At 36.1% G+C, this 26900-nt stretch overlaps 1 protein-coding gene and 1 pseudogene across 9 annotated transcripts in view; one reads left to right on the plus strand and one right to left on the minus strand.

The window, feature by feature from the left end:
• Positions 1–26900, plus strand: part of LOC149797855 (uncharacterized) — a 128439-nt gene that overhangs the window by 62359 nt on the left and 39180 nt on the right. The gene's annotated exons all lie outside the window — the stretch shown is intronic.
• On the minus strand, positions 2357–26422 carry LOC149797856 (uncharacterized; annotated as a pseudogene). The gene is made up of 6 exons (XR_016421410.1): positions 25848–26422; positions 23212–23447; positions 22112–22239; positions 6246–6528; positions 3353–3494; positions 2357–2863 (listed from the first exon to the last, which is right to left on the minus strand). The product of XR_016421410.1 is annotated as an uncharacterized LOC149797856 (transcript).

Below are 26900 nucleotides of genomic sequence, written 5' to 3' on the forward strand. Positions count from 1 at the left end.
ACCAAAGTCCGCTAAATTGTCTTCCCAAAAGGGTTGATCTCATTCGTTCAATAAATCATGGAATTTAGCTACATACAAATCTGTCCAGAACACACCAGCGTACAGTTTAGGCACTTACCAGTATTTCTTAACAGCTGCATGTAACCACGAAATTCAAAATGGCCACAGGACTTAAGGTTAAGTTATTCTACATGGATATGGAAGTCGTCAGATTTAAGATTTGATCCGGAAATATTTTATACATATAGCCAAAAGGATCCTTCAGCTAGCGGTAGTTCAAGATACACGATACATACCTGTAGGTGTCTAAAATACACAGATGTGTTGCAAACAGGTAGGTCTGCAAACATTCCTCCATTTTATGGATATGTTACAGCAGGTCCTCAAATTGTTCATCAGTATCAAGCCAGGTTGGGGGGAAAGTGATTTGTAGGCAACATAGTGCATTATTCATTAGAAAACCGGATGCATATTTGAGATTTCTTCTACAGTCCCCTATCACGCTAACATGGAACAAAATGAGAACTTTGAAGGATAACAACACGTTTTAACTCTGCATACATACCATTTAATATTTTATGGTGTGTACGGAACTGTAATGCTAACCCTTTCCAGTGCTCTCTCTCTCTCTCTCTCTCTCTCTCTCTCTCTCTCTATATATATATATGTCGAGTTTCCTTTTAATGACAAATGTATACAACCAGTTGCATATCAAAGATACGGCGTACATTCTATACACATTTGGTATTTATATCAGATACAAATATACATATTTGCATTTCCAACGCACTTAAGACTGACTACAGTAACTATTTATTGACGAAATGAATGAACTCTGCACATCCCTGCCTAGTGTGTCGACTGGAAAATGTAGCTCTTTACCTTTTGCACCTGATAACAATCTTCTTTGCAAGTTGTGAAGTTGGTTCTTTTGTTATTGAACTTCTATTTTTATTCATATTGATTAAATAAATATAACACACGCTTATGATTTAAACGTGAAAGATGGTTTTAAAAAGTAGAAGAAAATAGAGCCCTACACTGTTTTTGGTTAGGTATTGAACACTGAACGCGCAGCCATCCACTTACCGGCTAGCATATTAAAACGAGGAGCAAAATATAAACTAAGCGAAATGTCGAACCACAAAAGGTAATTCAAAGATTTAAATGTATTTACAGTTGATCTAAGTTACTATTATGATTTAATTAATATCGTCACCGACCATAAATTGTATATATCCTCCATTTCTAGATTTCTCCTTTCTGTTGGTCCGTGTGACCGTAACTTTTACCATCTTGCATTGGTCCAGAGACATCGTCGCACGATAGAGGCTAAAATCCGCCATGCTTGTTCTTGCGCGGATTATAGTCGATATCTTTATGTGATTATCCAGAGGGTGGGTGGGGGGGGGAGGGAGAGAGAGATTAGTCTGCAGTCTTACCATTACCAACCAGTGAGGAGGAAATGCGAGGGGATGTATGAGAGCGGCCTTCGGACATTTTAATAATAAATAATCTGTTTTTAGAAACGTTTTAATAGGTTTTATAAAATAGTAAGGAAAAAATTAAACAAAGCATTACATAGATTACAGTATGTGTCCATCTGATTAAAATCAGATTTCCACTGTCTTAAGTGAAGATCTGACAGCGACTGCATAGGGCCATATTCTGGTGACCTTTGAGTTGGCCAATGGAAATGCAGCTTTTAAAAAATCTGAAAGTGAAACAAATCATTCGGCACACATTGATACTTTTCAGCTAATTTGATTAAAATCGGATATCCACTGTCCTGCTGTTTTTTGTTCTCGTTATTTTCTTAATGAAAACATATAACATGATGTCCCACCCGGTCACATTATCCTGACAACAGGACGACCAGTCTTAACACTAAACTCTAAATGCTGAATGATTAGCGAAGCGAGGCAGCTGTAAATGCCATTTAAGTTATTTGATATGACTCGACCGGAGCGGTCAGTTTGAAATACCAACAGCACTGGTATATCAAGTTGTCATATATATATATATATATATATATATATATATATATATATATATATATATATATATATATATATATATATATATATATATATATATATATATATATATATTGCATGAAGCACTTAGAACAGGATAATGCATTTCAGGCCTTTGATATACTGTTGCATCTTTAACTATGAGTAGTTGTTGTAGATAGTAACAGAAGACATGTTGTTATTCGAAGTTATGGCATTTTTATTTTAGAGTACTTATGTTTAATTCAACCAAAATAAGCTGTATAGTTTGAGCACTTCGTGATATTGGACTTTTATATCCTTCCGAAGGCAGACAGCAGACTATCCATTTACAATTCAGTTTAAAACTCGATCCGCTTTGAGGATTTTAGCGTGAATGAAACATGTACAAATCTACTCATCGTCGATATTGATATGAAGATTCGCAAACGATATTAAATCAGAGTTATGCGAAGGCTTTCTCTCAACCCACCCAACAGAATCATGACCGATTACTGACATTGTGACATTAAACTTTGGATTAGTTTCATTGGTTGTCCCGTACGTGACGTGTTCATTTCTGCTGTCATATATACTATACTGATCGCCACACGCACGAACTCGGGTTTTCGATTACTGTCTGAATCCCAGTGAGCGAAAATATCTGTTGACGTGAGAGCGTGGGCGTATATTTCATGTCCTGCCAATGACGTTTTGTTTGGGGAAATGGTGATTTCCCGAGTATGAAGATTTATTTGGTCGCCATGGGTAAGATACGATGCGGAGACACCATGAATAGAAAAATATTGTGAGTGTATGTCAGCTGCTTTGGAGATGTCCAAAAGTGTCACTTCTGAAGAGCCGATTACCTGAGAAACAATAAAATAAAAATCGTGTCATACGTAGCCTTTGCCTGTGGAGATAAATTTTTTGCTAAAATTTTTTTACATAAAAAGTGCCAAATATTTATGGATATTGTTCGTTAAAACTCACTTAAACCTCTAATGCAATTCTTACATACGGGTACATATTTACTGTAGTAGAACGTAAAAGGAATATCGGTATTTTTACACTTAAAAAATTATTTAAAAAATTCTTGTTCTTTATCTATTCTCACAGGTCTTTATTCACATAATCGTCTAATTCCTGTATTTCTATGATTTGTTCATAAGCACCAACATATGCAAAAGCATGCTTTTTCACAATTGAAAATTAAAAATATTAGCTTCCTCCACCCTAATTCTCACCATTCTTTACTCACATAATCTTATGTGTTTCTACCACTCGTACGTACGCACGCACATATGCATAAAAATACCCTCCTGAGCAAATTAAAAGATACCCATGCGATATATCACCTTGCCTGACGCCTGGTTAGTGCTGTCATGCGTAGCAACCAGTGCTGTGTCTTCATCCACACCAAATGCAAAATTGCTGCCAAAGGATTGTTTCCGTGTGTCCCAAAGCAGTCGTATCTAGCGACCTTGCCGTCCTCTTTGGCTAAAATAATGAATCAAAGTTTTAAGGAGATGTCCCAAAGCAGTTGTATCATGTGACCTTGCCGTCATCTCTATCTAACATATTGAAACAAAGGAGACTTCAGACATCCTTTTATTCAGTTCCGGACCATATACATGTATAGCTAGAACTTTTGTCTTTACTTCATCATTGTTTTTTGTTTTAAAAACTTCAGCCGTAACTCTGAATCTTTCCATTCTAAGGGATAAATTCTCAAAAGGCCGACTCTAAAATAGGGCCAGAAAGTTAATAGTTAAAAGATTTTAAACTCTGTATGAAAATATATTTCCATGAATTACATTTCGAACAGCATTTGTCTCATTTACTTAGTACTCACAATAACATACCAAAACACAGTTAACATCCCTTGCATACTGAATGCGTCTTAACTTTGATATCGGTGAGCATCCCTTGCATACCGAATGCGTATTGACTTTCATATCGGTGAACATCTCTTGCACACCGAATGCGTACTGACTTTCATATCGGTGAGCATCACTTGCACACCGAATGTATATGGACTATGATATTGGCCAAATGATTCTGACAGAAGAGGCAGAACATCGGGATTATAATGACAGTTGTATTCGGGCATCACTATACTAATTCATTTCCATATGCATTTTCTTTATTATGTTTCATAACATTACTTTTTATGAAATCGATTAAAGTAGCTACATGTTCAGATGCACAACGGCTATGTTACTTGTGTACGGCGTTAGCTTCTATGTAAGGTAGAAACCAATCATATTTGGTTATGTTGAAAACAGTTGTAATTGAATGAAAAAATAATGGGAAATTTTAGTGCAAGTGACCTTTTTAGAATTGGCCGAATCACACGTGTTGTGCTTTGTCATCCTGCGCGAAAAGGCAAGAGACAAGTAACATTCTTCACAGGTCAGCAGATCTGCTAATGATTTTATTCGGGAATCAAAGAGGATGCTATAAAAGCTGTTAGCATGGTTAGTATAGTAATGATTTTACTTCTTGTATTTTAGTGTTACCACTGCTATTGACTTAGTATAGTGATACTTTTGCAAATTTGTTTGTTTTTTACTGCATGGTACTTGTTTGATTTTTACTGCATGGTACTTGTTGGATTTTTACTGCATGGTACTTGTTGGATTTTTACTGCATAGTACTTGTTTGGTTTTTACTGCATAGTACTTGTTTGATTTTTACTGCATAGTACTTGTTTGATTTTTACTGCATGGTGCTTGTTTGGTTTTTACTGCATAGTACTTGTTTGGTTTTTACTGCATAGTACTTGTTTGATTTTTACTGCCTGGTACTTGTTTGGTTTTTACTGCATAGTACTTGTTTGATTTTTACTGCATGGTACTTGTTTGGTTTTTACTGCATAGTACTTGTTTGATTTTTACTGCATGGTACTTGTTTGATTTTTACTGCATGGTACTTGTTGGATTTTTACTGCATGGTACTTGTTGGATTTTTACTGCATGGTGCTTGTTTGATTTTTACTGCATAGTACTTGTTTGATGTCAATGTACATGCAGGAGGATGAGTAAAACATTATTTCCCATTATTAGGATAGACTATCACGAAATTCAAAATGGCCACATGACTGAATCTCTACACACACACACACACACACACACACACACACACACACACACACATATATATATATGTGTGTGTGTGTGTGTGTGTGTGTGATTTGGAATTTTAACGTAGCGTTAACATTTTCAGTCATATCGCTACGATACCTGCATTGTGGCAGTTTATAATGATATCTAGCAGGCATGTAGCATCATGTCCCACCCAGTCATATTATCCTGACACCAGGCCAACCAGTCTTAACACTAACCCCTTTAATGTTGAGCGCCTAGCGAGGCATCTTAAGTACTATTTTTTATAAGTCTTTGGTATGTCTCGGCCAGGGTTCAAACCAATGACCTCCCACATCCGAGGCGGACACTATATATATATATATATATATATATATATATATATATATATATATATATATATATATATATATATATATATATATTATGATTCACTTGTTATTGATCACTCAGTTAATATCAGATGCCTGCATTGTTGCATGGATATACACGAATATAGGAGGGTTGAATATTCCTTGTGTGTATTTCAATTTCTAACCGGATGCGCTACTGTTCAGAACTTTCAAAAAAATATGGAAATATACACAATTTTGTATTCTTTATTTCTCTTGTTGGAAAACATTCAGAACTATCTAGTACAAGAATGGCATGCAAGCCTGGGAAAGAATATCTAGTACAAGAATGGCATGCAAGCCTGGGAAAGAATATCTAGTACAAGAATGGCATGCAAGCCTGGGAAAGAATATTAAGTACAAGAATGGCATGCAAGCCTGGGAAATAATATTAAGTACAAGAATAAATGAGTGATTAGAATCCTGGTGAGGGCATTTCATTTTTATTTTGAAATGATTCAAATTTAAGTTATGCTTTTTATTGGAATAATGATTAAACAACTCGATGATGGATTCAACGGTTTTTAATACCAGACGCAACGCCTGTGATATGAATTGTGATAGCAAAGTTCAGTCCCGAGAATAGGTTGTATTTTTATTGTGAAGTTTATAATTTGCCTAACAGTCCCACAACCTATTGATTAGTTTGAAAACTAATGTACCTACGCTAGAAATATGCAACATAGTATACACTTTTGTGTGGCTTGTTGCAAACCTTAAAAGTGAGGCATGAATGTTCCTTGTAGGTTTACCTGAAATGAGAATCCAGGACGTAGCCGTGAAACAAGCCTATTCCGCCTATCCTTTGATAGATCAAGTCATCTGGATGCTCGCTGCTTTCTGCCTCATGGGCACCATCTTTCAGTGCATCCCAGCTGACACCGTCTACATTAATGATGGAAGTGATGTATTTAAATAACTTTCCATCTATGAGTCGATCTATTGATTCATCCATCGTTCTTTCATACGGCCTGCTAGCTAGTTTAAATGCTTGAAAATTGTGAAACGATAAAGAGGTATAGTTAGACCTTTGTCAAGCAAGCATTCCTTGAAATGTGATACATTGCCTGAAAAGGTAGCTGGCTGCTTAAAATATATTTATTGCTGGAAGAATTTGGTGTGAATGATATCGAAGAAATAGCTGATTAAATGAGATGATTTCTTACTTAAGCAGCAGGGAGGGCGAACAGACCTAGGGGTTCCGACAAAAAAATAAACATTCCACAGAAATCTAATCCGGAGAAGGCTTCTATTTACCGAATAGAGGCTTCCTGGAAGAGTTACCTGGTTATTGACCCTCAGTCCGAAAATAAACATTTCGTTCGAAGATATAGCTGCAGAATAATATGTTCATGATTTTTTTTGTTTTTTGATTACATTTTGACGACCGACTATCGGTAGTCGCCCTCCCTGCTGCTGTCGTGTTTAAATGAAATTTAGAATTCTCAGGATGTTAATGAGATATAATATCGAATTAAAAATATTTTAATTTTCAATTTCAAGATATAAATAAATATAAAATAATATGGATGTAGGAGAGTCACTTAGATCTAGAATAGCACGAGAGAGATTAGAAGCAATAAAGAGATATATACCAACGAAAGAATCTGTTAAACAAAAAATAAAAGCTGTTCGAGATGCAAAGGAAGGATTCGCGGAGGCAACTCAGGAATTATTTAAGCCAGTAACTGAAACAACAGAAAAAGTTCTCCTAGGTGATGTAAAGGATCTCGAGGTGAGAAAACATGGTATCCTTCCTGTGTTAAAAAGAACTGAAGAACAAACTAGACCGCAACCTGCTGCACCCGCTGTATACGTGTTGCGCCTGCGGTAGCTGTTAGGGCTAAAAAAACACGATATTCTGTTTCACCCGCAAAAAAATTTACTAATCGAGGAATAGATGAACTAGATATAGGAGAACCATTAAAAGATGTTGATGAAGCATTTGAATTCGGTCGATTAGCAAGTAAAAAAATTTTATCCAAAAAATCTTATTTATATCCTGATTATCCTGTTAGCGGTCGAGATGCGTGGAAGGAATTAGTATTCAAGGCGAAACAAAATATTGACAGACTAAATAAAAAAAATGAAAAGTATGTTGCGTATGCTGAAGGATTTAGACGTGAAGAAATTGAGCAGGGGGAAGCGAGAGGATATCAAAAACAACAAGAAATAGATGATAAAGAACAACGAAAAAGACTTAAAGTACTTGATAAAAAAATAAAGGAGAAACAAAAAGCAGAAGCAAAAGAACAAAAAGCAAAAGAAAAAGAACAAAAAGAATTAGAAAAAGAACAGAAAAAATTAGAAAAAGAAAAAACAAAAGAGGAAAAGAAATATCCTGTGAAAATATATCAATCTGATCCTCAGGGAATACCCGAAGATTACTCCGAAATGTTCTCAAATGCTGCTATTAGTATAATTCGTTCCAGTGAAGCTACGGCGGCTGATATGGCGGCTGCTAGTTATGATGAAAGAGATATTTACTTGAGACCAGGTTATGTTGATTTAGTGCCAGAATATTTATGGAATCAAGTAATTTATTCTGTTCATAAAAGGAAAAAAAATGGAACCTAATGATCCGAATTTTAAAGATTTTCTCAAAAAAGTTAACACGATAAAACAAAGACCTCCTTTATCACCATACTTATCTCCATCTTTATCTCCACCCTCACCACCATCCTCACCACCATCTGGTGCTACTGGCGGTCCTGATATTCCACCAGCAACATCGAGTAGACCCTATGTACCAGTTCCACCTCATTTATCTGTTAAAAGTGGTCCAACTGGTCCTGTACCTTTCCTCCATGGTACTTCACCCGATGAATCTATTACTGATATATCTTGGGAAGAGGGTTCCAAGAAGCCGTCGATTGTAGATCGTTACAAGAATTTACTTACTGATTTAAGTATTCAGGGAATTCAACAGGGCGGTAAGGGGAACGCAATTAAAATTGCATCTCTCTACAACATAAGAAGAGCATATCTAAAACCAGAATATATTAATAAGGATATATCAGAGAGTATATGGACACGCATGATATATACTGTGTATAAAAATAAAGAAATTGATTCTGCTCATCCAGAATATAAAGATTTTTATGAAAAGCAGAAGAAATAAAAAAAAATTAACAGAAGAGGAGTTACTCCTCCTCCTACCGGTAGCGGATATACCACCATCTGCCCCGATAGCGTCGTTAATGATGTATCTCGACTGGAAGTTCTTATTGGGAGAAAACGAGCCGGAAATAACTCACACGAGATAGTTAATGAAGCAACAGATATCTGTCGAAGATTATTTCAGGGAAAAGTTATCGACGTATCTATTTATCGTGATCTTATTGATGAACTCGTAGATGATTATCACAGCGATCAAATAATCAGATTATAAATAAAGATGATTATTCATAAAAGTCATCAGAGAGCGATACAGGCTCGTGTTATGAACTCGAGGTTACCCGTATATAAATTCAAATACGGATCAGGGTTAGGCGAACTATTCACTCGAATAGCACCTAAGATTGGTCCGTTAGCTAAGCAGCTATCAATGAAAGCTATAGGAGTTATTCGCGATAAAGTCATAGGTACAGTTGGTGATGCTACTAGTAAAGCATACGACGCCATCAAAGACAGAATATTAAGATTAATAAGACAAAAAAGCCTGTTAAATTACCTGTTACTGCTGAGATGCCAGGTGATGTTGGTAAAATAATAAATAATGCAGCTAATCAGAAACTAGCGACACTGGCGCTAGAACAACCATCAGTATTAGAACAACCATCAACAACGTTAGTTCAGGATATACCAGTACGACCACGTCGAGTTAATACTAGTGCGTACGGAGACGGTCTTCGTTTTAGAAGATAAATAATTTATTATAATAATGTTTTCACCAGCACCTAATGACGCCTTTAATCTGGATGAACCAATAGCAAGAGATAGATCAGTACAAGATTATCAGTATTATTCGTATGATGCAAGAGAACCAAATAGCAACAGCAGAATCGAATTACAAGTACAAGATACATCAAGATACTTTTTACCGTGCGAGGCATTTATCGAAGTTGTTGGTCGTATTGAAAGAGTTACACCTGCTGCTGGTGGTGTTGTAAATTTTCCGGATAATTTTAAGCTCGGATTCGTCAATAAAATATTATGGCATTATTTAAGAGTGCCGCGTACATGAGTGACGGAAAGGAAATCGAATCGATTAATGATAATGTTGATGTTGCAACAACAATTATTGGCATAGCAAGATATTCTGATGATTATACTAGATCAGCTGGGGCTAGCATGATGTTTGTGAAGGATAATAATGATCACGCTGATCACGTATATCATCTCAAAGTACAGATGGGTCATGCAGCTACAGTTGCTGCAGTAGCTGGAACGATACCTCAGCCAGCCGCGGCTTTTTCTATGGTTCAAAGTATTAATGAACATTATAATCTAGGATTTAAAATGCGTAGAGATATGTTATTTGATCCTCCCAGGTATTTTTCGTGTGCTATTCCGCTATCGCATATTTTTGGATTTTGTAGAGATTTTAGAAAAGTTATTTTTGGTGCTAAGCACACTGTTGTCTTTTATCGAAAACCTACCAGCAACGACGCTATCTGGAGAGAAGCAGGTGCAGGTGTAGGTGATAACGCTAAAGTTATATTAACTAAAATGACATTGTGGATGCCATCAATGACACCAGCGCTACTCGAAGAAGAAAAATTGTTATCTTTTATGAATCAGGGTGGTAAATCAGTAATGTCATGGTTAACAACAATTACAGATAGTATTCAAAGTACTGTCAACAATAACTTTACCTGGAATATAGCATCGCAGCAGGGTGTTTCTGCACCACGACATATCTTTATAGCTCTTCAAAACGCTGCTAGATTAGATCACCAAACTCAAACACATATGATTTTTGATACATTTGAAGCCAGCGAAATTTCACTAAGAATAAATGTACATCAAGAACCAACTGAAGAGATTTCACTAGATTACCCAGGAAATTCAATAGCTTGTGGCTATCACAGATTGTGGAGCTATCTAGGACGAGATCAAAATATTGATACTGGATTACAAATGTCACAGTTAGATTTTAGGGAGCGTTATCCTATCTATTACTTTTCACTAGAACATATGGATCTGGTAAAACAGTCTGTCGTTGATATACATTTTAAAGCCAGAATAAATAATCCAGGTGCTGCTGCGTTTAGAGCTATTGCTGTTATACTCAGCGATAGAACCACTATTCTCGAGGGCATCAGCGGTAAAATGAGAATTATTGATGCTCCTGTAAAAAAAATGTGATTTAGATTCAATATAAATTTTATAAATGCCGTATGATCATGTTAGTGTGACTCTGACTCAGGGTCAGATAAAAAAGCTACAATCAGAAACAACAAAAAAATGTGGGGCGAAATTGACGTTAAAACACGATCAGATTCAAGGTGGTCCAAATAAACTGTCTTTGACAAAAACGCAACAAAAACATTTCAATAAAGCTAAATCATCCAATACCGGAACACAAATTACATTATCTCCTGCAGCTATAAAATATATGGTCAAGATAGGTGGATTTTTCCCACTATTAGCTGCGATACCAGGATTAATAGCCGCTGCCGCACCAGCTATAGCAAAAGCTGTTGGGTTAGGTGCGGTCGGATACGCAGGTCACAAACTAGCACAAAAAATTACAGGTGGACGATATGTTAAAAAAAAGGACGAGGACTTCATCTACCAGGAACACGATACGGTCGAGGTCTTCGACGAATAATATAACACCGATGTCGAATTACGATCTAATTAACGCTGCTAAAAAACAAAAAATAAAATTTTTCAGAGCCGTATTTATGCGAGATCAATTACCGCCTCGTCCGAATAAATACGAGACAGGAATTATAAATCTCGATAACAGCACCGGACCTGGTACTCACTGGGTAGCGTACGCGATAAATCCACGTGAAATTATTTATGCTGACTCATACGGATTAGCCCCACCAAGAGAATTTTTAGATTATGTAGATCAGCTAAATGTTCCAACGTGGTATTCTACGCTACCAACACAAACACTAACTGATCCTCCGATATGTGGCGACGAAGCAATAAATATTTTATCAGCGATATCTAGATCAGAAAATCCCTACCATAAAACAGTTCACGAGTATACATCAGATAAATTAAATTAGGTAAATAAATTATAAATGGTTGACATCTATGGTAGGTCTGGCTCGTTACCTGACATCGATGTGGATTTATCTAAATACGCAACAAAGGACGACATCAACGATCTTTTATCGCTAGCTGGAGTAGATCCTGATGAGGTTGTTGTTTTTCAGGATCAACATGGTAAACTAAAGACGAGTAACATTAAAATAACTGATGTAAATAAGCGAGATGAACACAGTACTCACGTAGATAATCTCAATACCGCCAAAGAAGATATCAAAAAAGTTAACGAAAATATTGAACTTTTAAATAATTTAACAAAAATACAAGTAATTTAGCTCGTCAAAAAGTAGACATATCAGTAATATGACGGAGAGATTCGCGATATTAATGTAAAAATCAATAATCGTGTAAAAATCACCGGTGATAGGATGTTAGGAGAAATTAATATGAACAAAAATAAAATATCTTCACTGGGAGATCCAACAACAGGTGAAGATGCTACAACAAAAAATTACGTCGATGATGTAAAATTAAAATTACTGACTCTGCGTGAAGAATATAATTCTCATCTAGCTACATTTACAAGATTCAGGGATAATACTCTGAAAATACACAAAATACTTGAAGATCTTTGGGGAAAACCACCTGTAGTTAGTATGAAGCTCGCAGACATTAAAAATTTACTTGATAATACAGTTCGTGTGGTAGCATCAGCTACATCTGTAAAGTGGTCAAAGGCAGAATTCGGGTTAAGATTTGATCCAGCTGTTACTGGTATATATAGATTAACAGTGATAAGTCCAACAAAATTTAGCAACATGACCAACAACACAGAAACAAAAATATTTCAAAAAAATGTTATATATATCATGTCATTGTATCCTGAGGATAAAAATTTAGGTGAAACAACTTACTCGTACGTGATAGAACTTCTAGTTGAAGCACCAGAACTTACAGTTGAAATACCCTAATTATAAATATGGAATACAGATACAGTCAAGCTCGTGCATGGCAGATGTCGTTGAAGAGTATCATCGACGTTTATCAGGTAAAAATAAAGAAATATCAGCGTAGATTAGTTATTATTGATGTTGCTGTTTATTCTGTATCAGCAGTAATAACTGGTGCTGGAATAATTCTATCCGCGTTAACGATGATAGCCCCTGTTGTTATCACAGTAATCGTTTCTACGACAACTACGCTAGCTGGTGTGTTCGGCATTATAACAAAAAAGATATATTCGTGTACCAACACGAAATTGATCGCGTATAAAGATAAACTAAATACAACAACAGCAGCGTATTCTAAATTATCTTTGTTGCTGTCGAAGAGTCTTAACGACGGTGTTATATCCGACGCAGAATTCGCGCTGATATCTAAGATTTATAATCAAACGATTAAAGATATCAATATAAATAATGACCGAGTTACTGCAACAGATTGCGACGAACACGACAGCGATAAAAACAACCATGATCTCAGCTAGTTCAACTAAGCCCGAATTTAGCATAATTTTTCCTACTCTTATCTCTATCAGCGAGATAGCACTAGCTCAATTACGCATCTACTACAGTTGGCCAAATATCAGATCAAAAACATTTGGTGGACTACAGTCAAATAATTCTTTTGTTTTTGCTTATAAAAACAAACCCGATGGTATTCCGAACTGGAATGTGGTTGGAATACCATCAGGTAGTTACAGTATTGTTGTATTAATGATGAACTCACACGAAGAATAAAAAATATAACTGGGAAAGATCCTGGAATAAAAATAACCGCACATGAACCAACACTAACCTCAATTATCGAGGTTAGCTCTGATTATCAGGTTGATATTTACGCGAGTTCAATAAGAACGGTGTTGGGTTGGCTAGTAATCAAACCACATGAACAACCAATACCACCAGAACCTACGAGGGAAGATTTTATTACGGATAAATCTGCCTATCATGATATTGATCTTAGAATTGGATTAGATAGAATAATTGCTTTGAGATCAAGACCAACAATAAGGACTGAATTTATATTTGGTGAAAAGGATGATATACGCTGGAGATTTATCAAAAGCGAAGAATATTCTTCTGGAGGTGGTTCAAAAATTGTAGCTGTACCTTTCAGTACCATTGGTATTAATCATCTTGCTAAGAAGATCAATGAGATCTCTGGTAAAGCTATAATGAATCACGACAAATATTTTTATGAGTGTATCTCTGATGTATCAGCTTCGTGCGATAATCTCATTAAAATATGGAGATGATAAACCAATTAGCGTCAGATGCAGAATATCTTAATACACAGTTGATTAAGGCGATAATTGATGATAAAACAAGCAATAAAGAAAAATTTATGGCTGCATATTCGCTAACTGAGGAGACGTTACCAAATTATAAATTTCGCGGATTCGACCTGAGTGAGACGAAAGCAGCCCTAGTTGATTCTGTTGATGAAAATTTTCCCAAATTATACGCTGCGTGGAGAAAAAAATCACTGCTGCAGCCACCATCTATTCTCAAGCACGATAACGCTGAGGATGGTACCGGACGGCATATTTCACCGGGTGTAGTTAATATCACAAATGTCATCACGGTTAATCTCAATTGTGATATCATCGAAAACAGCTATAACGCTGATGCGGAGGTATCAGATCAAGCAAAACAAGGATTCGTTTTGTATTCGTTTTCACCAAATATACCACCAGGACAGTTGATTGTGCAAGAACCAATCAATCCTGTCTATCTTAGGTGTCACAATAATTTGTTGCAGCAGGTAAATTTTTTCCCTGACTGATCAATCTGGACATCTACTAGATACACGCGGAGAGACACTGAGTATAAATTTATTAATAAAATCATGAGTATGACCCTCAAGGGACAGTAAAAAAAATATATTTTTTTAATTGACTTTCACTATCTATTAGTTTTCGTAGTTATCGTGCACGTGTATCTGTCATTTTTTTGGATTCATATTCATCAGATAACGATGATCGAATCTTTTCAACGATACGTGCTAACGGGGTAAAATCTGCTATATTAGTCTTATCGATATTGATGAGCGATCTGTACATCGCAGTTGTATTTTTTTGATGAGTCTGTATTCTGACGACAGAGTATATCTATTTTCTTGTTTGTGTTGCATTATTGTATCAAAATCAGCGACAATCTTATCAGAATCTAAATCATCTTATAGCTGTATTTCTTTTATTTTTAGCACCTCAATAGATTTTATTATTTCATCGATATTTTCTTGATTCATATTCATAAACGATTTATTTATCAAATATGAGGGGAAAGTAAGAGAATTTAATCCAGCTACCGAATTTATATGAGAAGGTTGAGTTGATCGTCCCTTCCGCAACAAATCGAACTGAATTAGAAAAAATACCAAAATATTTTGCAGCTAAATTCATTGATGAGAAATATATTTCTTCATCTGTCTCTGTATTTATTGATTTCACTGCCTTATAAACTTTTCTTCCATAACCTACATTTCCCTTTCTCAGATTATCACTCTGAGTAATTGCTTGTAGATTATCTATAGAATTATTAAGTATATCTCCATCAATATGATCAACCACTAATCCGTGTTCGATGGGTCCATTGAAACATTCGTATACGAATCGGTGATTGTAATAATGTGTTCTTTTCTCACCACCAATGGTAAAACGAAGATAACCAAACTTATCAGTGTTACCGACTGTTTTTTTTCAGTCTGCAATGTCTGACTGTACCATCAGCTGATGCTTCATAGTTATCAATGATCGGATGCTTCCTGTATTGGGAATTCATTATATAATATCCATTTGTCTAAATGGAAGTTTGTCTGAGAATCTACTTAAATAATCCTCTTCGCATTTGATAGCGATACTACTATTGGGTGATTTTTTATCGTAATGTCGTTTTAGTTCTCTGTATCTTTTTCCACCACATTCTAAGCATATTCTAGTTTTTCCCCGAATTTCAATGTTGCATCTGATGCATCTCGTAGGACCAACTCCACCTCGTCTTATATAAACTAAATGTATTCCACAATATTCTTTTCTGCATGATCTGCCACAACAAGTAAGTGAACGAACCATTAACCATTTGCAGTTATTCATTATATATTTAAACAAATACTTGTTTAAAATATAACAAATGGTATTTGATCTCGACGAAGCAGAATATATCATTTCTGAGCTAGATCAGGCTAAGAAAGAATTCTACGATGATGGAGCAGCTCATGTGTGGTCGACTTGGAAAGCAGCCGATATCGATAACACGATGAATGACGCACGAGCTAAAAAGATAATTAACTCGCTCGATAGTGATAAATATATATTCAGAATAAAATTTATTGTAAATAACGAAAATGACGTTTGGATTACTCGTGATAAACGCGATCCCGTGATAAACGGAAAAAAATCTGTCCTCGTGAGTAATAATTCTAAGCCAGGATTATTGACAGGAATAGATAAACCATACTATGTACGAGCATATCCTGTAGCGGCCGTTGTTTATGGAATTTACAGACTGAATAAGCCTGTTACTGAGAATCTTGCTAAGATGAAAATGTCAGTGAAGATAAACTGTGTAGCTGAGCGAGTGATGGAACATTTCACGAATATAAAACGCGGTAACGGATTAACAGATTTAAGAAAAGAAAAAATAAATGACTGGGCAGAATCAGTTGCTGATGGTGCATCAATAAGCGATATTGCTGTATTATCAGCGAAATTAAAATTCCCAATCACGGTGAAAACGATATCGGGTGAGATATTGTACTCATCCGCGTATAAATCCAAAGGATCTCCCATCGAGATAATTGATCATAACTCACATGCTTGGAGTAGCACAGTAACTGTTTTCCCTCGGAATCGTGTTATCAAATTCTATTCTACGACAGAAAATTCTGTAGGGAATATGTTCGATTTTATTCATAAAATAAGTAAATCAGATCCTGTATCTGTTTGGTTATTTTCCAGCGATGATCGATATGATCAGTTCGTCAGACCCAACGGAGATACTTATCGAAGTGAATCTTTACATGATTCGATGACATCGATAGCAGAAAAATATTTAGTGAATGAAGAATTATTGGTTAATTGTTTCACGATTTCATCTGTTGTTGCTCATGCAGCAAGAGAGAAAAATTCGTGGAAACCAACTAGAAAAGATTTTCTTAAAGACGTTCAAGATAGTTGCGTCGAATAAGGTCATGGTGGATTATAATTTTATTGATATGATTTCGTTTGACATGATAGCGTGTTATCCAGGTAGTTTCTTAGGAATGGGAGAGTGTAACAAATATTTCACTCGATTTGGTCATCCGTGCGACGAAATGACGAGGGTATCAATTAACGGTCCGTTGCCAGATTTCTCCCTAACAGGATTCGCCAAGGTTATATCGTTCAAGTTTGCTGCAGGATTACATAAAATATGTTATGTTTGGTTTGGAAGACACCTATCAGAACAGAGATGGATTCCGATAGTATTATTGAGATATATGCTAGATTCTGCTATGTTAACGTCGTTGACGGTCAGCGAAGCGATTATTTCGTATCAAAAACATTTTGACGTCTGGCTACCAACTGAGCACGACGACGCGAAAGATTTAGGTAGAAAAATAATCGGCAAATTCACTCAGGGTGGCGCTTATGATCATCAGAAACGTAATTGCAGATTTATTATGGATGAGGCTGAGTTAGATTTTATAATAGCTGATACCGCTGAGAGGGGAATATTTTGTACCAGAGAAGATATTTACGTCGCTGATGGAACGAAACTCGGTACCGTGGTTAATTATCTTGAAGGAGAATCACCGCAGTATGTTCATTTAAGATCATCGATGTTAGCTTATGCTAGTATAAATCTTTTATCGATGATAAATAAATTTCCTGATACCGCGGTTAGAGTAGCTACAGATTCGTTTTATACTGATAAAAAATACCTGCCAGAGTTAGAAAAACTAACCGGAGACGGATCATGGGGAACATGGCGAGTGAAAGACGAGTATATCTTGCATTATTGTGAAGACGCTGACGTAGCTGATGAAGAAAAATACCACTCAGATAGCGTATCAGAAACATCGACAGCACCATCTGTGTATGATCCTGCTGAGAGATACAAGATGGTCTACATAAACGGACCTGGTGGATCAGGAAAAACGACCAGAATGATAGAATTATTTAAGAACTCCGATATGATTGTGTTGACACCAACACACAGATTAGCGCGGGAGATGAAACAACGAGGAGTAAATTCGTGTACGTATCACAGTTTTTTCAAGTACAACGGTGGTACGTGGAGTCCATCCAGGATGGGAGAAAAATATGTGAATAAAAAAATTATCTGGGACGAAATTTGCACAGTATTTGCTGGTACATTGAAAATGTTCTTAGAGTGGCTATCAACAAAAAATACCGCCGTAATTATGTGCGGAGATCACGGTCAACCTAATCCTATTGATGGAGAATCTCCTCACCGGTGGCTGAAGGATTTTGTGGATTATTATGAGGAGGTCGATACTGATTACAGATCGCTAGATGGTAGATTGAGCGAATTTAAGAAACTAATTCGATTAAAATCAAATAGGATTCAATGTGATGTAATGAGAGAGGTAATTCAGGAAACATCAATGAAAGATTTCTTATCGATGTGGATGCCGAATGATCTGATAGTTGCCAGCAGAAAAATAATCAGAGACGTTCTTCAACAAAAACTATTCAGGATACATCAGGAAATATTCCCTCTGATGCCTGTTCCGCTGTGTTATAGACCAATCGATACCAGACTACAAAATATTGATGTTGATATACCTGGTAAAGGTAAAAAGAATCTTGTATTGAATGATATCGTCGTCGTTGATATTGATTTCGTTGATAATATGCTGAGTGCGGAGAAATCTCCGTGGACGTTAGGATATGCTATGACGATACACTCCTCACAGGGATTAACTATCTCAGATTGTCGAGTTTGGATCGTAGATGATAACATCGAATGGTCTAATCTAGTGTATTTGGCTGTATCTAGAGTGAGAAAAATATCTCAGTTAGGAAGAATCACCTTAGATCGGTTATCAACGACGAAACGAACGAATATGTGATTAAAAAAAAATTATTCAGCTATAAACAAACTGATAAGAAAAATAATCACGAATTCGATCTGGATTTAGATTTCATTTTATCGCTGAAAGAGAAACAAAATAATCACTGTTCCGGTTGTAATTGCATTATGACATGGACGTATCAAAAGAATGATTCAAGACAATTTACCGTAGACAGAATAAACAACAATCTAGGACATAACAGAAAAAATGTTACTCTAGCGTGTTTAGAGTGTAACAGACGCGGCATAGATTATTTGAGTGACTGAGGAGGTAATTGAGTATCAGCCGGAATCACCTGTAATTCTTCTCGCGTAAAACCACGTTAAGGAGCGAAAACATCGAGCATATAAATTGCTGGTCTACCTGATAATCTTGTTACAGATACTATTTTATGTGTCGTCACGCTCCAGATAGGATCTGTCGCTCTTTTTCTGCCTCCCTCAGCCTCACCGTGTTTATATAGATACCTAACGATGACATCACCGAGGACCGGTCGAATTGAAAAATCTTTTCTACGGATCTGTATAAAAAATTTTTGTACAGCTATTGCTGGCTTCATATTTATCGCTCTTGTTATCTCGTTATTTATTGCTGAGATAACACTCGGTAGCCTAATGACCCAGTCGCTGGATCGTTTATCCTGAATGAATTCTCTCGCGTATTGATATCCAAATACTTTCTCGGCTAATGTTTTGTTAAATCGCTCAGCAATAGCCTGATCGTTATGAATATATACTTTACCGCGTCGTATTGCAACATTCTTTTTGTTCATCAAATAAGTAACAGCACCAAGGAATTCTCGTCCAGGATCAACCTGAAGCAATCTCGGCCACGTTAACGGACCACGATGATATATTTTCTCAAATGCATTAGCAACCTCAGTCGCTGTTTTCGTTATCAGCGGCTCGGTTTCTTTGTATCTGCTAGCAATATCAACTACGGTTAACACGTATTTGTATGTTTTATCGTTAACGGTATCGTGCGGTAGAAACATTATATCAGCCTGATGAACCTCATTTGGACGCTGACATCAAAGTGTGCGTATTCTATTCGTTTGGGTGGTGGTAGATAAATCTGCCAGATAGCTTGTTTAGATAACCACGCAGCAGCTACTGATGGTTTTACCTTGGCAGCTTTTGCTAGTTTTTTGATCGCTGATTTACCTTTCCAAAATCCAACAGGAGAATAATAAATCTCTTCCATATAATACTAACCAGCACCTAGAATTAATTTACTTTTCATAGCAGTATTAATTATCCAGCTGGCCAATCTTTCTCTGAGAGTTTTATTTTTTATAGAATTTAGTGCATGAATTAAGTTTACATCAGCTAGATGTCTCTGTTGTAGATCCTTACTTCGATATGCGATATCATGAATACGACAGGCTTGATCAATTGCATTTACAGGATCCTCACCAGGATTCGGTTGATCTTGATCGTTTAATCTGATATCGAGTCGTGTTCCTGGTCCGCAGTAATTGTATCCTGGTAGATGTTTTTCTCCGGGGTATTTGGACCAGAAGAATCCTGGTAACGACGATAATTTTGATGTAATGTCACCTCCGTATTTTCTTCTTTTTTTTATTGTTTTTACTTCGCCCGATGAAGAGAATCTAAATTTCTTTGTGCCGCATATTTCACATTTACCAGTGACGGCTGACCTATTATTTTTTGTAACGACAATCGCTAGATCCACCGTTGGAGTTCGTGTTCTGCACCGTACACAATATAAATTCATAATATAATTATATCATGAATGTAATTGATTTTTCAGCTACAAAGAAATCTGTTCCGGTGAAGCATCATGCTGCGCTACCTAATTCGATTAGAATGATTATAATAGGACCATCAGGGTCGGGTAAAACACAGTTATTGCTGAATCTGATAATGAGATGGCTGAAATGGGATAAGCTATATTTAGTTGCACCATCCGTAGATGATCAACGATGTTATCAGGTATTGAAGGAATTCAATGAAAACGCAGCGTTGTTGAATAACGGTGAGAATATAATTGATTTTATACCTGATGTAGAAGAAGCTCCTTCGGTTGATGCTCTAGATGGTTCAATAAATAATCTGGTGGTCTCTGATGATGTTATGTTAGATAAACAATCGAATCCTGCTAGAATATTCTCTCGTGGACGACATAAAAACACCGACGTTGTTTATGTAACTCAGAGATATACTCAAATACCTAAGGTAATCAGAGATAATTGTAACATGCTAGCGATCTTTAACGGTGTAGATACACATACGTTAAGAAATATTCATCAAACTTGGTGTAGCGGCGACATGGATATAAATAAATTCAAAAATTTCTTTGGACGAGCTCAGTCTACACCGTATGGATTCGTTACTGTGAATTTATGTGATCCTAGAACCAGATATCGAGTCGGTCTAGATAGAATCTTTTAACGATGAGAATTCTAAATTCCATTTAAACACGACAGCAGCAGGGAGGGCGACTACCGATAGTCGGTCGTCAAAATGTAATCAAAAAACAAAAAAAATCATGAACATATTATTCTGCAGCTATATCTTCGAACGAAATGTTTATTTTCGGATTGAGGGTCAATAACGAGGTAACTCTTCCAGGAAGCCTCTATTCGGTAAATAGAAGCCTTCTCCGGATTAGATTTCTGTGGAATGTTTATTTTTTTTGTCGGAACCCCTAGGTCTGTTCGCCCTCCCTGCTGCTTACTTAACTGAGACGATATTTAACAAAGAGGTTTGATTTCATAGAAACAGATATAAAAGTATTATAAAACACAAACGTTAATACGTCCTATATGAATAAGGTAACTAAAGTCGTTCAAATTTATACAACGGCTATGTGTTCGCTTTCTTTTTGCATAGTAAACTTGCAAATTATCTAGTTCTCTTTTACATCAAAATATGTGGTAAAATAATACGTTTTCGTTTTTAATTTGAAGGGAAAGTGTTATTTCGGCTAAGCATATTGCACTTCATGTTGCCCACTGCACTCTTATCCGTCTATTTATAAATGGCCCTGTCTTGAAGCAGGAAGACGTTCTGTCGCGATTGACCCATAGATATAGGATCACTTAAAGAATTCGTTAATTTCTGGCTAGCTCTTCATCGACTAAATTTATAATAACCGGAAGCAATCAATTCAATAAGTTCTTTGCAAAGCTAATTGACAGAATTCCAAAATAAATGTCTGTTCTGACTGAAGTGATGAGCAAAGAGACAAATGCATTTTGATGCGTTAATAGCACCCCTTATGTGTCACTCAAATAATCTTTGTCAGCAACGAGGATTGACTTGAGATTATTTAAGAATTGCATGAGAGATCTGAAATAGCATGAATACACCAGACAAAGATCCGAAAAGAGTTATTTTACCCATAATCATAACTCTGTCGGTCTGGCATGTGGTTCCTGCGCTGGTTCCAGCAATAACCGCACCCTTCCTTTTCATCTCCCTTATGGCCACCAGAGCGGGGGATGGACTTCCATTAGGAAGAAGGAGTCTACAACACGATGGATTGCCATTTATTATAACAAATTTTCCCGATTACGCTGTAGATCGACCGGATGGCTTTTTGTCGGTGGTGAGATGTGATGGATATGTGTTGTTATTTATTTTATCGAAGTATCAGTCACTATTTTCTCCAGACTAATTATTTCAAGTACAGTGTTCGTGTTCTGACTTTTATATGTTAGTCTGTCTGTGTATCTATATGTCCGTAGATAACGGCTTGTCATATTTTTGGTATTGAATGAAACTTAACTAATCGTATCTGGTAAAATTGCCTTTTAAATATAAAATTGGCGTTTCAGTCAGATATGTACTTAACCATCCAAATCGCAGTCGATGCATTTGCTATTTTCCAACTTTATAGCAGTTTTGTTGCTTTTTCACTTACATTGCTTACTTCCAGTGAATAAACTTTCACTATTTTTATACATCAGTCTAATTCAAGGATAAAGTAGAAGTGCACGTTCAAACATAGTTGTCTGTTTTGATATGAATCATTTTAGGGGTGTCAGTTATTGAACATTTCCTGTTTAATATATTTCTCAATGAAATTAAAAACTTCTTAGATCACAGGATAGGAACTTTTATCAGTGCTGACTTATTACAATCAGTTCGGGATGAACTATCTAATTATGAATGTAAACTGTCAACTCCTCGAGTATCCAATTAAACAAGATCGAAACTTGGACAAGTCTTCATTGTTGAACAAGCACTTGTTCCCATCAAGCACATGTCTCCGACTGGTATTAGAATCCATCCTTTGTAAATATTAATTAAATGTCAAAACATGTCAGGCAATAATAATGTCGTTAACAAGACCCGCATTTATTCAAAAAGCTTTGCTTGAAAGCTCTTTCTTACCATACTTGTTCTCTCAATACGAAACCTCTTTGCATTTCTCTTACCATTTGTCTTTTAGCGACTGAAATGTTTCTACATTAGAAATGCATAATAATTAGCTTACGATTGGGTTACTCTGTGTTGATCCTCTCCTCCATAAAAGAAGCCAGTCTGTCGCCGTATGAGTTGAATCACGTTGGGATCACTGTTGGAGGAAGTGTGGTTCATGTCAATGGGAATGAAATTGGCTTCCGAGGCACCATACCTGTTGACAAAAATGTCATGGTAGAAGTTGAAGCTGTCCTGAGGATCTGCACTAGCCGCATGAATCAGTCCTATTTTAGCAACTCCTATGCCGCCCTGCAAAGCGTGCAAATTTTGATTTTTTTTAATATAAATTCTCTGTAAAATTCATTTCTTGGTAATTTCATTGTAAGTAACGTATGCGAAGAACTAAGTGTTTGGATAACAACAAACCTCGCACATCACTACCTTGCAGATAACGGTCCACGAGATGCAGCGCGATATACTCTTACATTTAGTAACGGTGCTGGCTTCTTATATCTCAGGCTGTTGGATTAGATTCGCATGAACGAGAATCTCCTAGCACAATATTATTCTTAATGCCCTGCTTATTATATCACCACTTTACGAAGCTTTTACTCTGATTCTAATAACGGTGTCTGATAATATTTTTATTTTTCCTTCTTAGAGCAAAGCATGAAATACCACATGAGGAGAAAATTTCTATATATTCTTAAATTACAATTTTCTTTGGGTTTGACTCCATTTTTCAACACAAGAAATGATACACATGGCTGCATATATATCTGATGAAGGAAGAACTCGCGCTGGCCAAGTCGGGACTCGAACTCACGCGCACAGAGGTAAGGGGAGTCAGTGCTCTGTAAAAAAAAGAGCGCCTTACACCGCGTGGCCACCCGGGGCCTTACACCACTTGGCCACCTGCGGTCCTGTATTAAATTATGGGAAGTCTTTTTTTTTTTTAAAATGGCTGATGAAAGTGTTGCACAGAACGTCGTCGAACTGGAAATCATCAAAGTTTCAAGATTGTCCGTAAAATAAATGAGAAAACCCATTTGTGAAATGGGTTTAAATAAGCAAACAGAACAAATTGGATCGGTTAGACAGTTCTTGTCTCTTATTATCGCCTTTATTATCTATTTGGACAGAGCTCTCTCAACCAAGAAACAAGCTCGAATTATTGAGACCTTAAATTATATTTTGTTAACAACGTTGTACAATCCTGCGCACCCGTATCGATGAGATCATTTTGAGAAATATGGAAAGCCATTGTAAAGACTTAATTGTATAAGGAGGAAATAAAATGACAGGGGACTGGTAACGGAAGGAACCATTTCGTCAAATGCATCTATCTGACTTCCGAATGCTTTGATATGACCATCACCCAACTTGTATCATGATCTAGTTTTAATGTCATCAGGTATATGTCATATAAAATGCAATGTACGTTTCTTGGTGTCAAAGACGATACATCCTATTAGATACATGGTATGCTACTTAGTGTCATAGACAGTGTGTCATATTAACTACAGTTTGAACTTCGTCGTGTCATAGACGATGTGTCCTCTCAGATACGTTTTACACTTCTTAGTCGCAGACAGTATGCCCTATCGGATACACTTTACACATCTCGGTATCATAGACGATATGTTATAGCTGAGATATTTTACACTTCTTTGTATCATAGACAACATGTCCCATCATATACATTTTACATTTCTCAGTGTCATAGACAACGTGTCCCTACATACACTTTACACTTCTTAGTTTTCATAAGAATTTTGTCCTGTCAGATACATTTTACGCTTCTTAGTATAACTGGCGATGTGTTCTATTAGATGCATTGCATTTTACACATCTTAGTGTCATAGACGCTGTGTCCCTACATACACTTTATACTTTTTAGTTTTCATAAGCATTGTGTCCTGTCAGATACATTTTACGCTTCTTAGTGTTAATAAGCGATGTGTTCTGATATATACATTGCATTTTACACTTCTTATTGTCATAGACGATGTGTCCTCTGAGATGCATGTTCAATTTCTAAATGTCATCGAAGATGTGTTCTATCAAACACATTTTACATTTCATTATGTCATAGACGATATGTCCTATCCGATACATGTTACACTAAATTAGTGTCTTTGACAATGTGTCGTATCAGATACAATTTACACATCTTAGCGTCATAGACGACATGTCCTTTTAGATATATTTTACATTTGTTAGGGTCATAGATGGCATGTACTATCAAATAAGTGTGATACATTTTATTGTCCTAGACGATGAGTTTGATCAGAGACATGACTTGTATTAATGACTGTGATCTAAGTACAGATGAACCGAAGACAACTATCGCGTTGACCTTTGGGCAATTATTGGTGAAGTCAACGATGGGTGTATCATTGTTGCAATGGAATGCACGTTATCGTTGCATTTATTATTAATATATGCATGATATAAGTATATATGGTTATGAAAGCGTTAGTCAATGAATTAGGATTTCGTACCAACTTAAAATGTGAGTCAGTGTTTCAGTTATGAATTGCTCACAAGTCATAAATATGAGGTAATTTTTCCAGCTCAAATATATAAATATTTTCATTTTGAAATAAATCAGTTAACTAAATCTCCTGGTCTTTCGAAATTCGGTCCGACATGAAATAAAATATTTTCCCTAGAAATTCAATGAAGAAATTAATAGATAACAAATACCGCCATTTGCACGATGGTATTGTAAATCTCAGCATTGTCATCAGCCTGGTTCCCTCCAATCATCACCATAGACTCCCCATATGTTGCATATTGGTGTAGGACATCATCCAACACAAAGCAGAGGATGCTGGAAAACTTTACTAACAGTAAAGACAAAGACAGGCAAACCGGCATGTTGGCCATCTTCAAGCAAGTGTAAGACCAATTATATGATCGTGTGCCTCATCTTTCTCTATACAACATTTTGTACATGCGGTACATGGTTGTGCTTATTTATATAGCAGCCGCTGAGTGACTATGCTCGAGGTAAATATGACTCCCCATCACTGGGTGTATCTCCTTTTTATTGTTTTGGGACCGACCATTTAATTTTTAAAAGTTATGGCAAGGGTGGGGTGAGATGGTAGCTAATTTCTTTAAAGCCGCATCATTATTTTCATCTGATGATATTGTGATCACTGATAACGTTTAACTTTATAAGAGGGACAATAAAACTATAGACAAATTATCTATCTCGTATCTATTGTTGATTTGAATTAGTAATATCGTTCACATTGATTTAAACGTACTCTTTCTAAAACATTTGTTCATTAATTATGTCATCACATCTTGTTTGGGATCACATTGTCTGCATCAAAAATGATTATATATATATAATCAGACAAACATCCATGCATAACTGATACCTTTGACTATGACATAAAGCCCAAACACACACACACACACACACACACACACACACACACACACACACACACACACACACACATATATATATATATATATATATATATATATATATATATATATATATATATATATATATATATATATATATATATATTAAACACACTGTTTTATTTTGCTTCACTGAACTGAATTTGGTAATTACATTCTTCACTCTGAGAAAGTTTCTTCCCAAAGAGCAAATAAACAGTTGTTTTCGTTGTCCTCCAATGCGAAAGTTTCCTCGACTTATGTTAATTTTTATACTAAAAGAACTACGCTGTTCAGTGTCACCTAAATATAGATAAACATGTTTTTGTTTTTTGT

The sequence above is a fragment of the Sinohyriopsis cumingii genome, chromosome 6, assembly GCF_028554795.1.
Source record: "Sinohyriopsis cumingii isolate HCF-2022 chromosome 6, ASM2855479v2, whole genome shotgun sequence".
NCBI classification, from domain to species: domain Eukaryota; kingdom Metazoa; phylum Mollusca; class Bivalvia; order Unionida; family Unionidae; genus Sinohyriopsis; species Sinohyriopsis cumingii.